General features: G+C 37.3%; 1 protein-coding gene across 10 annotated transcripts in view; it reads left to right on the forward strand.

Moving 5' to 3' along the window:
- The first annotated feature begins 202 nt into the window (after positions 1 to 202).
- The window catches only part of LOC106034976 (cadherin-19), a 116,496-nt gene continuing 103,059 nt past the window's right edge, over positions 203 to 13,639 (forward strand). For 3 of the 10 annotated variants that reach the window (XM_066992752.1, XM_066992750.1, XM_066992753.1), the window contains exons 1-2: positions 203 to 360; positions 12,967 to 13,072. The gene's annotated coding sequence lies outside the window, so the exon portion shown is untranslated. The remainder of the gene's footprint in view (positions 361 to 12,966; positions 13,073 to 13,639) is intronic. The other 7 variants (XM_066992747.1, XM_048080889.2, XM_048080890.2 and 4 more) reach the window with 4 other exon arrangements.

Below are 13,639 nucleotides of genomic sequence, written 5' to 3' on the forward strand. Positions count from 1 at the left end.
CCCAATATTACCCACAGTTTAAAATACAAATTCATGTAAAGATTATATATAGAACTATACTTACTCTCTGCGTAATACTTATTCAAAACCCTTTCTCACTGCAGCTGGCAATGTTGTTTCTAAGCACAATCTGCAAGTGCAGAAGGCTGGGGATGTAGAACAATTGGCATTGTTAAAGGTAACAGGGAGAGTTTTCATCCAAAACATGCTACGTATCCCACAGATGCTGTTGTAGCTCTGTGCTGGCAATGATAAATGATGTACAAAATGAGTGAATGCTGAGACACAGACATACATAGAAAAGGAATTTAAGAAGAATTCCTTGACAGCAGGACACATCTGATTTTACAAGGAGAAAAGGTATGACATTTATTTTTCACTTGCTCATCTGATTTCCTACTCTCTAAATTTTAGGAGTTATTTTTTGCTCCCCTAGAATGCTCTGTTTCAAGAGAGAGCAGCACAACCCTAACTTCCTCATGTGTAGGATGGGGTCATACAGGTATAGATGGTGATCAAGAACACATTACATGTAAAGGTGTCCTGCACTTTTGAGAAAGTACTGTGCAGATTCAGAAGGTAGGGTTGATAACTGGAAATGAACTGTTTTTCAATGTACCTTACTGTTTCTTCACCATAATAGCTAGCATACTCCAAGTTTTCCTCCTCTCACTTTTATTTGCTCTTGCATTTTCCTCAGTTTCAAATAGTCCAGGTTGTCCTAAAGACTGTCTTCATTGTTTGAAAGGGTGTGTGGGTTTTCCAAACTAACCTGTCTCATATATTGAATAGTTTAAAGAACATTTACAACTAATTGAAAACACACATACATGTCACAGATGAATGCCTCCATCATTATCTTTCAATTATAAATTTTGGCTCCCTCTGTTTTTCAATACGCGATTTTGAAACCTTCTCATCCTGACTGTGAAAAGTTCAAGAGCTTGTGTAAGAACTGCAAAATTTCTTTTTTAGCTCAGAGTTACGTCAGAACCTAATTATGGAGAAACATAAGTATTATAGTCCACACTGACAACAGTATGGTAAATATTAAATGAGAAAATTCATGATTATTTCAGAAGAATAGCAGGAATCAAAATAGAGGGAATAGAAGAAAGTAGGAATCAAAAAAGGTTGTGATATCTTCTACCAGGCTCTAATCTAGCTCCAGCAAAACTAGAAGAGCTTTTGAAGAAAATCATAAACCTTAGACCTTGATCAATCCTATTCTTTGCTTCTGAACCAAAAAGTGCTGAGTAATAAAGTGTGACTCACTGAGATTGAGCCACGACTTACTGAGGACATTTTACACTAATTTTGGCACAGATTGCAACTGATCCTCTTTATCAGAAGTGGCAGCCTTCAACCGTAAGGATACACAGATTCCACAGCCTTATGAAATTTTTTGTTTAAACATTCTCACAGCTGGTACCATATATATATATATATTACTTAAAAAAAAAAAAAAAGTTATTAAGGAAAAATTCTTAGAAAAAGTTATTAAAAAGTTATTTAAAAGTTCTGAAAGTTTCTATTTATTCAATTGCTATTAATTGCTTTCAAATGCTGGTTTTGGGTCATTATATGGCAGAAAGCCTGGTCCAATTACCCTTCCTATCCCAAACTGCTGCAGAAAGGCTCGCGTTATTAAATATAAAAGATGGGAGTAAAAAATCCTCTTAGTTCTTTTCCCCAGGAAAAGATCATGAAGGCAGCTAGGAAGAATAATCAGTAACTATGTTTGTTCTTTCCCACTCCTACTGTGAAATCACATTTTTATCCACAGAGCTTAGAGTTCTGAAGATTTTTATGAATCTGGATTGCATTTAACTCGTTCCTCTCACAATGGCAGTGCAAAGTGCATCTCAACACAGTAATTGCTTATGATGTCCTAAAGAGCATTATGACCATGGGAATTCAGCATCAACAACATAGAAAACTTTACGGCCTCTGTGAAGTACTAAGTGTTCCTGTACAAACAGCTGTGGGGTGGGGAGGGCTTTTTTGCATGTTTTCCTTTTGGACTGTGTTATGGAATTGCAAGTCTCACAAGATGAGCAACACTGTTCAATTCACAGTCTAATAGCTGGTTTTCCATATGCTGAAGCCAGTGTTATCCCTATCATGGAAGCAAAGTGAGTTGCATTTTCCTTTACAAGTGGCTTTCTTCACACTACCTGCCTAGCTGTGCTTATTCTTCAGTTAGATCGCTCTGTTTACTTGCTTATGAGGTGTATGCTAGCCACAACTAGTCATTCTTTGCTCCCTTTAAGGAATTTAATGAAAGTCCCACATTCCCTTTTATCAATTTGTTAAAGTACAGGATGGGTTGTTTGCACCTCTGTAAAGCTTATCTGTCTAGAAGCTTTAGTGTAGTACTGTATACAAAAATTGTACAACCAATCCTACAAGGAAATTTATGAACAACACATTCAGTAACTACACACAGCAGATATGAGATAATCCCACTCTTCCTCCAGAAGAAAAACACATCTATCAATAGAGTTCAGTCTGATGACTGTATATACTAGTCTGAACCTTTCGTCTATTTTCCTAGCGATAAAGAGATGTGAGACACCAAAAGAGAAAGAAATCATTGCCTTTCCAATCTGTCAGGTCCATGATCCACAAATGAAGAGGCATTCATGCCAAGAATTGGAATAGATAGGAGGTCTATTTCTTTCCTATTCAGTGTACTTGCAAAATAGAGCCCATTATGGAAATTTGTGTACGGATCGGGTTTATTGTTTTGTTTTCTTTTGTTTCTTCCTGGTAATAAAACCATATTTTCAAAAATGCAAACACACAGTTAATATTCTAATGCATCTATAAAGGAGATATTGAAATATGTCAAATGTATGCAGTATTTTAAAATATTAAATGTATTTTTCCAACTTTACAATTGAGTACTTACATTAAATTGTTTGAACGATTTACTGCAAATCAAATCTTGTACACTGTATTCTACTTTAAAGCCAAGTATAATCAAACTAGATTAAACACATGGAAAAGTCTCAGTTAAGATCAGACTGAATTTAATTTCATTAAATTCAACTCTAACATAACATAACATAACATAACATAACATAACATAACATAACATAACATAACATAACATAACATAACATAACATAACATAACATAAACAGAATAAACTTCAGGTTGGACCCTGACGGTTAGTTCCTAATAGGAGAAGTTAGTAAAGTGAAACCTGGTATTTTATCAATATGATTTACTACATTTACAGAAGTGCACCAGTATATCTACTTCTGAGGTAGATAACAAAGAATACAATATATGTTCTTGCTGGCAATTTGATTAAAGTTTTAATTATAACTCTCCCAGAAGTAGAATTATATCAAAATTTACTCAAACAGAAAACTCTTCAAACCTTTGCTACAAGTCCACCAAACATTAGAATATCCTGAGTTGGAAGGGACCCACAAGGATCATTGAATCTAACTCCTGGCTCCAAATATGACCACCCAAAAATCAGACCATGTGTCTGAGTGTTGCCCAAATACTTCTTGAACTCTGGCAGCTCAGTGCTGTGACCACTGCCCTAGGGAGCCTGTCTCAGTGCCCGCCACCCTTTGGGTGAAGAACCTTTCCCTCACACCCAGCCCGACCCTCCCCTGTCCCAGCCCCATGCCGTTCCCTCGGGTCCTGTCGCTGTCCCCAGAGAGCAGAGCTCAGCGCCTGCCCCTCCGCTCCCCTCGTGAGGGAGCTGCAGGCCGCCATGAGGCCTCCCCTCAGCCTGCTCTGCTCTGGGCTGAACAAACCAAGGGACCTCAGCCACTCCTCATACATCATCCCCTCCAGATCTTTCACCATCTTCATAGTCCTCCTTAGGACACCATCTAATAGTTTTATGACTTTTTTTTTTATTGTGGTACCCCAAACTGCACATGGTACTAGAGGTGAGGCTGCACCAATGCAGAGTAGAGCTGTAAAAATCCAATATCTTCCTTATTCCATTCTTCCACAGCTATAACCCTGTTTGTATGCTGCAAAAGAGAAATGACAAAATTGTTTATACAAACAGTCTATAGACCTTGTGTGATCTCTTCCCATATTTAAACAACATTGAAATAAAGTGACATGATCATTGGTCTTTCATATATTTAGAAAATAAAATAATAATTAAAAAATCCTAACTGATGCCTGATATCTTTTAGAACTCAATTTAAGTTGACCATAAAATCACATTTCTGTATTAGAAATGATTTTTGTGAAAGTTTCCATATTCCTCTTTCCTCCTCTGTATCATAATCGAACCTTACCAATTCATTCTTTAACCACATAGTCTCTGTGGAAGTAATGTGACAGACTGCAAGAAGCACAGAAGACCTAAATGATTTAGATTTAGTAGAACTTAGTAACTTTTCCAAGGAAACTAGCAGGCCTAGCAACATACCAGATTGCTTTAAAAGTCTCCTTTATTGGCTTGGAATACGTTTTGCTTAGTCAATGAACAGCATTTTCATTATGTAATATAAAGTAACATTTAAGGAATACTGGTTTTGTTTGATTTCTTTAAACAGCGAGAGTAAATTTGTGTCTATATGCAAGTGTGTGTATGCTTAATTTTAGCAGTATTTAACTCACACAAAGCAGTACTGCTTGAATTTGATGTGATATCAGAAGGGAAAGAAAGATATAGTAATACCTCTCCTTGTTTCATTCTTGCAAGCTTTCATTTTTGAGTCAACAGTTTTGTCCAAGCATCTCTCTCTTCAGGCTAAAAGCTAAACAACTGTAATCAACATTTTATTTTATTTTATATTTTATTTTATTTTATTTTATTTTATTTTATTTTATTTTATTTTATTTTATTTATGTTATGTTATGTTATTTTATTTTATTTTTTATTTTGTTTTATTTTATTTTTTTCATAAAATTCATGAAGTTTCTGTCTGAAAATAGAAAAACAGTCACTACATTAGACTGACCAGTGAGATGTCAAGCTTTTGAATACCCAGGACAGGTATAGACAAGATGATAACGGATAAAGCGTTTTGCAATGGGGATTATTCAGGAAGTAATCTTTTAAGGAAGGCAAAGTTTACTTTTTTGAAAACTATTAGAAATATTTTCTTCACAACTTAGCGGCAAAAAATTATATAATTCCACAGTATTATCAGGCTGAAGAGTACTTCTATTTTCTGAAAAGAGTGTAAATTCTATTGTTAAAATATTAGTCTTATCACTTCACACACTGTTCCAATGCAATAATCCAAACAGATCTGTACTAAACTGTTCTATGTAAGAACAACAAGAGAAGGTTCTGGGGTGACCTCATTGCAATATTTCAGTACTTGAAGGGGGCTTATAAAAAAGACAGAGAGCAACTCTTTGCTCAACCGGATATTGACGGAAGGAGGGGAAATGGTTTTAAACTAAAAGAGGGGAGATTTACATTAGAGGATAGGAGGAAATTCTTCACTGCAAGGGTGGTGAGGCACTGGAACAGGTTATCCAGAGAGGCTGTGGGTTTAAAAACCATCCCTGGAGGTTTTCAAGACCAGGTAAGATGAGTAACCTGATCTAGTGGGTGGCATCCCTGCCTATGGCAGGGGAGTTGGAAATAGATGATCTTTGAGGTCCCTTCCAACCCAGGCCATTCTATGATTCTATGATTAACAAGAAGGAATAAAATTCTAAAGCCATAAATGCTTGCATGTTTGGTGTTTAAGCTTATCCAGATTTGCCAGACTGCTGACTGGAACTCTTCTAAGATTCTGGGTTTCTAATATATGTTGGGTGATCTCTGGTACATTGGATCGTTAAATGGTGTAATCATCATTCAATTTGGTATATACTACTTATTTACCAAAAAATATGAATAGTTTCAAAATAGAATAGTCTCAAATAGAATAGTCTCAAAAATGAAATGAGTAATCAAAAGATGTGACAAGTAGCGTCCTAATATTCATGAAATTATTATTAAAGCTGCTGAAAATCCAACTATAGTTTCTTTTCTGTGTTTAAGGACTTATTATTATTATTATTATTATTATTATTATTATGGATATACTCACGTAACCCATATCACAGTGATAAAAATGTGATGTGAAAAAAAATATTATGGTCATTTTTACCAATACTATATTAATAACAGAATCACAGAATAGTTGATGTTGGAAGGGACCTCTGAAGATCATCTAGTCCAAACCCCCTGTCAAGCAGGATCACCTGGAGCACATTGCACAGGATGGCCTCCAGGCAGGTTTTGAGTATCTCCAGAGGAGGAAACTCCACAGCCTCTTTTCATAGCCCTAATTTATAGCTTGTTTGACTCAGGTTTTTATTGAAGGTATAAATAGGGAAAAAAAGAAAAACTATGAGCAGCTGTTGAATAAAGAAAAAAAAAATTAGTTTCATTTAAGTTTGCCCAAACTTTGAATAAAGGCGTAGAAATCAAAACAAAATCATTGTGCTTTGTTTTTAAGTAAGTGTATTTTTATTTACACTTTACACCTTTTTTTCTTCTTTCTGCTTAGAATACAAAATACTGAAATGTCAGTGTATAAAATGAGCATGGATTTGTACGCCTATGAAATTTAAGTGAAAGTTTCCATAGCCAATATTCTTAAACTTCCTGTACTATAATATCAGTTATGTAAAAGAAAGATTTTGTTTACTAAGTTTGCCTTGACATTTGAGTTCAGTTATTGCCATGGCAGAAGACAAGCCAATTATGTCATTTGCATCATCTAAATGGAATTCTGAGTAATGTCACCATTCAGTGGGTAATTGAGAACAGAAAAGTGATTGTATCCCATCAAACCAGGCTTTGTAATCAAGTAAATAATACTTGGAATGTATCATTAGTCTGTGCAGATAAAAAGTCTGATTGGCTGATATTTAGATAAAGAATATGGACTTTAAATTTGACAAGGATATTTAAGGGATATAAACAAAGAAGAAGGAGGAGAAAAACATCTCAAATGAATCCACATTTACAGCTGAAGTTACTCACAGTAGACTGATTTGAGATTACCTTTAAATACTCTGATAAAGCCAATTAAATATATATATATATGCAGTAATAATTTCATTTCATTTACAGACGTTAGAGTTGTTTCTATCTGATAGAGACAGTTCACTGGGTACTTTTGATGTACATTTGAAAAATAATAGAATAACACTTTGTGCAAGCTTGTAACAGTTTTCTCCTTATTAATTAAATTCATAAATCTTACAGATATGAATGTTCCACATGCTAAATATCTTACAAAGTCAATAACACATCTCAACAAACCTTAACCATTGTTTCTGCAGTGGATTGTATTTTCTGATGTGAAAATATTCAAGACATATCCATATTTCAAGAGGAATAGTAGGACTCACTATCCAAACCAGTTTTAAACAAACTTGTTCAGGTACAGAAGTATTTAACTTTGGCTGCCTGAAGCACTTGACATTCAGTCAGATCCAAATGGCTCGAGGTAGTCCAAACTGTAAAATGCATTTTCATTTAAAATGTACACTGGCACTGCAGATGTGTTGAATGTGTTGCGTATTAAGGTAGACTTTGTCAGCAGAATATGGCAGGGATTTAAAAGTGTGTTAACAAATTACCTTCATTCAGTACACCAGCTTGTCCTAAATCTCTTGAGTTATAAAATTCATCATGATCAAAAAAAGAAAGAAGAGTGACAGGCTTAGTGAGATTCTTTTGGAATTGTAATGTCCTCTCTTTCAGTACAACTGGCAAGAGTTTTAAGAAACAGGAGAATGTATTATTGAATGGAATATGAAGTAATCTTGAGAATAATACTGTATTTAACCTCCTGAATATAAAGAACATACATATATATCTTGCCTTAGGCCAGTGTCAAAGACAAGAGGGAGTTCAGTCCTATAAGGTATTGAGCACTGTGGTCACTGGCTGCGATCCAGCAAAGCACTCAACTGTGAGTTTAAATTTAAGCATGTGGAACATGCCACTTACTCCGATGGGATTATGCTTAAGGATAAAACTAACCTTAAATGCTTTGCTGGATCACAGCCACAGTGCTCAGTACTGGGTGAATGCAAGTCCAACCCGAGAGGATAATTTTCCTCTCTGTGTTTCCAGATGGAACTCACAAATCATATATAAATTTCTTTCAGAAAACAGAGTTCATAGGATAGCCAGAGTGAATCGGTTCAGAAGGCTGGGATGATTTACAAACCTTGACACACTTATGTTAAAACAAAACAAACAAACAATCAATAACAACAAAACAAAAATGCTCTTTGACTTTCCCAGGTTCAGATACTAATTTATGCAAATAATATGAAGAATGTGTCTGGGTCTGGATATAGATAAAGCAGAAGAAATCAAGTGAAAAAGCAGAGACACAGACAAACAATTTTTTTTCTTTGCCAGGTTTTGGTCTTGATTTTAGCTGTGACCTCTGTTACTTCTGTAATTGAAAAGTGTAAGAAGTCAATGAGTTTAGAAGTGTATGGATACTCTTACAGAATACACGCCAATTGAAACCAGATAATGTAGTTTATAGAATTACACATAAGTGGTAACAGCAGCATGGGACTGCTGCTGTTCTAGTTGAAAACTACGGGAAAGTGACCTTAGGAAACAAATAATATTTCAAAAAGCAAAAGAAAAACTTTGCTTTTTAGCATTATATATTAAGATTACTAACTTCATAGCTTGATATAGAAATTCTGAACTCTCTTTGCTCCCACCAGAGTAGAAAACACTCACTTAGAGTGGACCCTACTGAAGGAAGGTGGAGGATCTACCTGTGCTTGTTGCCTTTCGAAAAGGGAAGGAAGTGAGAAGAAAAAGAGCAAACTGTGTACACTTGTACCATTCACCTATTCTCGGTGGGCAGCAAGAAGTGTTTTGCATCATTTTTTCTTATTTCGTTTATTATTTTTAGGCCAAGTTGCGAACTCATTGAACTAATTGAAGAACAGATGTCACATCTGTACACAGATGGTGAAAACGAGCTGAGAAACACTGTTTTATCAGGGTGATGATATGACTTAACAAACAGGTTGCTACATCATAGACAATTTGACTGCCAAAATGAAAACCAACCCACATGAATCTTCCTGTAAAAAGTAAAAGAGAAAATATCCCCTGAAATAACATACAGAAACCTAGGACTGCCTCAACTAAATTTGGTCGCATGTAGCTTTCTCTAAGGCTCAAGAGTGTTATATAAAAATAATATGCAATACACACAATAGGTATCATATTTCAAGGGAAATACTTAAAGACAGCATTGCACTTTCTATCCAACAACTCTCATTGAAGCAATGGGCAGCTCTGGCAAAAGTCTGCCACAGTGTACCCTGCAGTAAGATCAAATCAAACTGATATTCTATCAGAGGTTAGTGAACATGAGACACTTTTGAAATATAAAGTGCTCAAGCAGCTCAGCATGTGTATTTTTTTTTTCTAGGTTTATCTTATTCCCACATTTCAACTTCTCCCCTTTTCATCATATCTATCAATCTTTCCCTTGTTGAGAAACAATTGTATCCTAGCAATCTCTTGAACTCATTTATACTTTCCTTTATTCTCATTTCCTTGTATCTCATTGTATGGTTTTATTATCTTTTATATGAGCCATGCTCCAATTTTCAATTTACTCCTAGACCCTTAATGGTAGAAAATGTTCAGATTCAAAATCTGGCACCTACATGTATCAGTTCCTTTCAAAAGCTAGAAAGCTAGATTTTGATTCACCTCTTGAAATTTGAAGAATGATCTGTAGACATGCAGGCACATTTTATGTTTTCATCAAATATTCATAACAATATTTCACAGCAGGAATGTGTTTTCTCAGCTATATTCCCATAGACCTACTTTTCTAACTGCATAACTAAATCAGTTAAAACCATAAACAATGAACTGCCTGACATCCACTTCCCATTGTACACAGATTTTATCCTTCAACTTATGCAACAAAAGGAAGTAATAGGAAAGAGCTTACTGCCTGTATTCGATGCTAGGAACATATTACCTAGTTTTTGAAAGGACTTTGCAGAATAAAATATGCTTTAAATATACTAGCAATTTTGTAAAAAAATTATTTTCTTTGACTGAAAATTCCACTTGGCTCCAACATTTTGAAACATTTTAATCTGCAGTTCATTGATCCTTGTCTAACTTAGATCACAAGATACTTATAAAGTCTAGTATCTCTTCCATAACACATGTAAAATTACTGCAGTGGTTGTAACAGCTCATTTCAGAGGAAGCATTAGGAAAACTATCATTAGAACTAGCATTGTTTGGAAGAAGGAGGATGCGGGAAACTACAGGCCAGTCAGTCTCACCTCTGTCCCTGGAAAGGTGTTGGATCAGCTTGTTCTGGATGTCATCTCCAAGCAATTGGAAGAGAAGAATCTTATGAAGAGTATCAGCATGGATTCACCAAGGGGAAGTCGTGCTCCACCGACCTCGTTGCCTTCTATGATGGTATCACCAGCTGGGTAGATGGGGGGAGAGCAGTGGATGTCATCTACCTTGACTTTAGCAAGGCTTTCAATACTGTCTCCCATGACATCCTGCTAGCAAAGCTGCTAAAGTGTGGGATAGAGGAGTGGACAGTAAGGTGGGCTGAGAACTGGCTGACTGGCTGAGCTCAGAGGGTGGTGATCGGCGGCACAGAGTCCAGCTGGAGACCTGTGACTAGCGGTGTTCCCCAGGGGTCGGTGCTGGGTCCGGTCTTGTTCAACATCTTCATCGATGACCTTGATGAGGGAATAGTGTCTGCCCTCAGCAAGTACACTGATGACACAAAGCTGGGAGGAGTGGCTGACACACCAGAAGGCTGTGCTGCCATTCAGCGAGACCTGGACCGGCTGGAGAGATGGGCAGGAAGAAACCAAATGAGGTTTAATAAGAGCAAGTGTAGAGTCCTGCACCTGGGAAGGAACAAGCGCACGTATCAGTACAGGCTGGGGGACGACCTGCTGGAGAGGAGCTCTGAGGAGAAGGACCTGGGGGTCCTGGTGGACAACAGGTTGACCATGAGCCAGCAGTGTGCCCTGGTGGCCAAGAGGGCCAATGGGATCCTGGCGTGCATTAAAAGGAGTGTGGCCAGCAGGTCAAGGGAGGTGATCCTCCCCCTCTACTCTGCCCTGGTCAGGCCTCACCTGGAGTTCTGTGTCCAGTTCTGGGCTCCCCTGTACAAAAAAGACAGGGATCTCCTGGAAAGAGTCCAGCGGAGGACCACAAAGATAATACGGGGCCTGGAGCATCTTCCCTACGAAGATAGGCTGAGAGACCTGGGTCTGTTCAGCCTGGAGAAAAGAAGACTGAGAGGGGATCTCATCAATGTTTATAAATACCCAAAGTGTGGGAGACAGAGGGATTTGGCCAACCTCTTTTCAGTGATCTGTAGGGACAGGACAAGGGGTAATGGCCACAAAGTGGAGCACAGGAAGTTCCGCACCAACATGCAAAAGAACTTCTTCACCGTGAGGGTGATGGAGCACTGGAACAGGCTGCCCAGGGAGGTTGTGGAGTCTCCTCTGGAGATATTCAAGGCCCGTCTGGATGCCTACCTGGGCAGCCTGCTCTAAGTAACCTGTTTTGGCAGGGGGGTTGGACCCGATGATCTTTCGAGGTCCCTTCCAACCCCTACAATTCTGTGATTCTGTGATTCTGTGATTGTTTGGGAACTTCATCAAAGTGACTTTGCATTTGCAAAGACAAGTTTCTTCTGGAATTAGACTTTGTTCAGGATTAAGGACGATTGGTGAAGGTATCTAGTGATCATTGGCTATTGCAGTGTCCTGTTGATGCCCACAGCTGCTCTCAGAGTTGAGGACAGTTTCAGGATTAGTCCTCTACCTACCTTAACTTTTGATTTCTTTTCACTGTGATGTTAACTAAAGCTTTCCATGCTTAAGCCAACTCCTTTGCAAAGTCACAGAATGATTGCAATAGCAGCACACAACTGAGTTTTTGATTTTGAACCCAGAACATCACATGATACAGCTAGCTCCACCTGAAGGATCTAATTAATGCTAATGAGATGTCTCCAGCTGTGACTATGCTGAGATCAAAGATAAAGCTTGAGTTTACACTTCAAAAAAGGGAAGCGAAGCAAAGCCCTCAATTTCTTTCTGGTTAGCTTTTAGAGTCACAGGGGAAATGAGCAAAGCAAATTTCATACAGGGAAGGGAAGCGTGTTTAGGCAGAAAAAAAAAACAGTTAATTTTTTTTTCCTTTTCTATTTCTATTTTATTGAAATATGTTTGCAATAGGCTGTCTGTGCTGGTCTCATTGGGTTAGGATTTAGTATTTTAACTACACTCTGTAGTCTCTAACCCTGGTAACGCAACTAAACTAATTTTTTTTATTTTTTTTTCCAAAGAAAATAAGTAAATGCAATTAATTTGTAGAGGCTTTGAAAATATTTAAGTGTTGCTCTTTGGAATTAGTAATTAAACATAAGCATCATTCAGACTTCCTTCTGCTGTTAAATAAGTGTTTTAAAAACTGGGAAATAAGAACTTAAATATAAAATCTGATGTATTAACTGTATATCTATTTAAACAAAATTACCTCGTAATAAAAAAAAACTAAAAATGAGAGAAAACAGTCATGGGCTTTGACATCTAAAAAAAGTTAATAGCTTCTAGAGATGCAGCTTTATGAGACAACAGATACATCCTAACTGCTCTCTGCTGCTGCAGGGGTGTGAGGTATATCCCTCTTCTTCTTCCCCTGTTCTTCCTGCTCTCCTCTTCAACTCCTGCATCCACAATTCATACTAGCTTTCCTCTCTCTGCAGTCCCACCCCTTCTCTCATGTCCCCTCTGACATGTCTGCTCTTGCAGTTAAATGCCTGTCAGTCTGTGAAAGGAAGGGGAAGATAAACACATTCATTTTGCTGTTAAAACAGAAAATTATTTGCTTTTCATAGAATCATAGGTTCTAAGTCCATCTAGTCAAACCTTTCTTGTCTTTTTTTTTTTTTTTTTTTCCAGATTTAATTACTTGAATTGGTCTACTGCACAGACAGGAGGACTTGGGATGACTCAAGGTTGGGATGAGCTGTACAGGCAAAAGTGTGGAAGCAGCTGAAGCTGGGGAGTAAGATATTGCCTTCTCCCTTTTGGAGGCAGCAAGCTATTAACTCATCTCAATTTCTTGTATAGCTGCACAACAAGGAATTGGGCTGCTGTAGCTATGATAGTCTGGGAAACGTAACGGGGAAATTCGATGTGGCACTACCACATACAGACCTAACTCAATGTCTAACTTTATATATCTTGCTTAAGCACCTAAAATAGGGCCTTGTCTCTAGGTATGTTCACCTGTCAGAAGATGATTCAACACTCAGCAAGGTACCTAAGAGCCTGCCAACTCCTAAATCAGATGTTCAAAGTTAAATGGAGTTAATACATGGATATTAATTCTAAAGCAGCCTTGAGGGCCATGTACAGAATCAGGGATCTTGAAATTTCCCACAGTGTTCATATTTTGTAGTGTATGAAGAAGCAAAAGAGATTATTTTTGACCTTGCAGAATAGAAAATTGCAGAGGTAAGAGTCTAGGAATGCTATGCCAGCAACCAACATGCTTTTGCTGAGGGATGAACTCTTTTGCTGCAAACAAAATGTAATGCAGTAGGTTGGCTATCTGTACACTGTGATAGTA

Source organism: Anser cygnoides, chromosome 2 (genome assembly GCF_040182565.1).
Source record: "Anser cygnoides isolate HZ-2024a breed goose chromosome 2, Taihu_goose_T2T_genome, whole genome shotgun sequence".
In the NCBI taxonomy this organism is placed as follows: domain Eukaryota; kingdom Metazoa; phylum Chordata; class Aves; order Anseriformes; family Anatidae; genus Anser; species Anser cygnoides.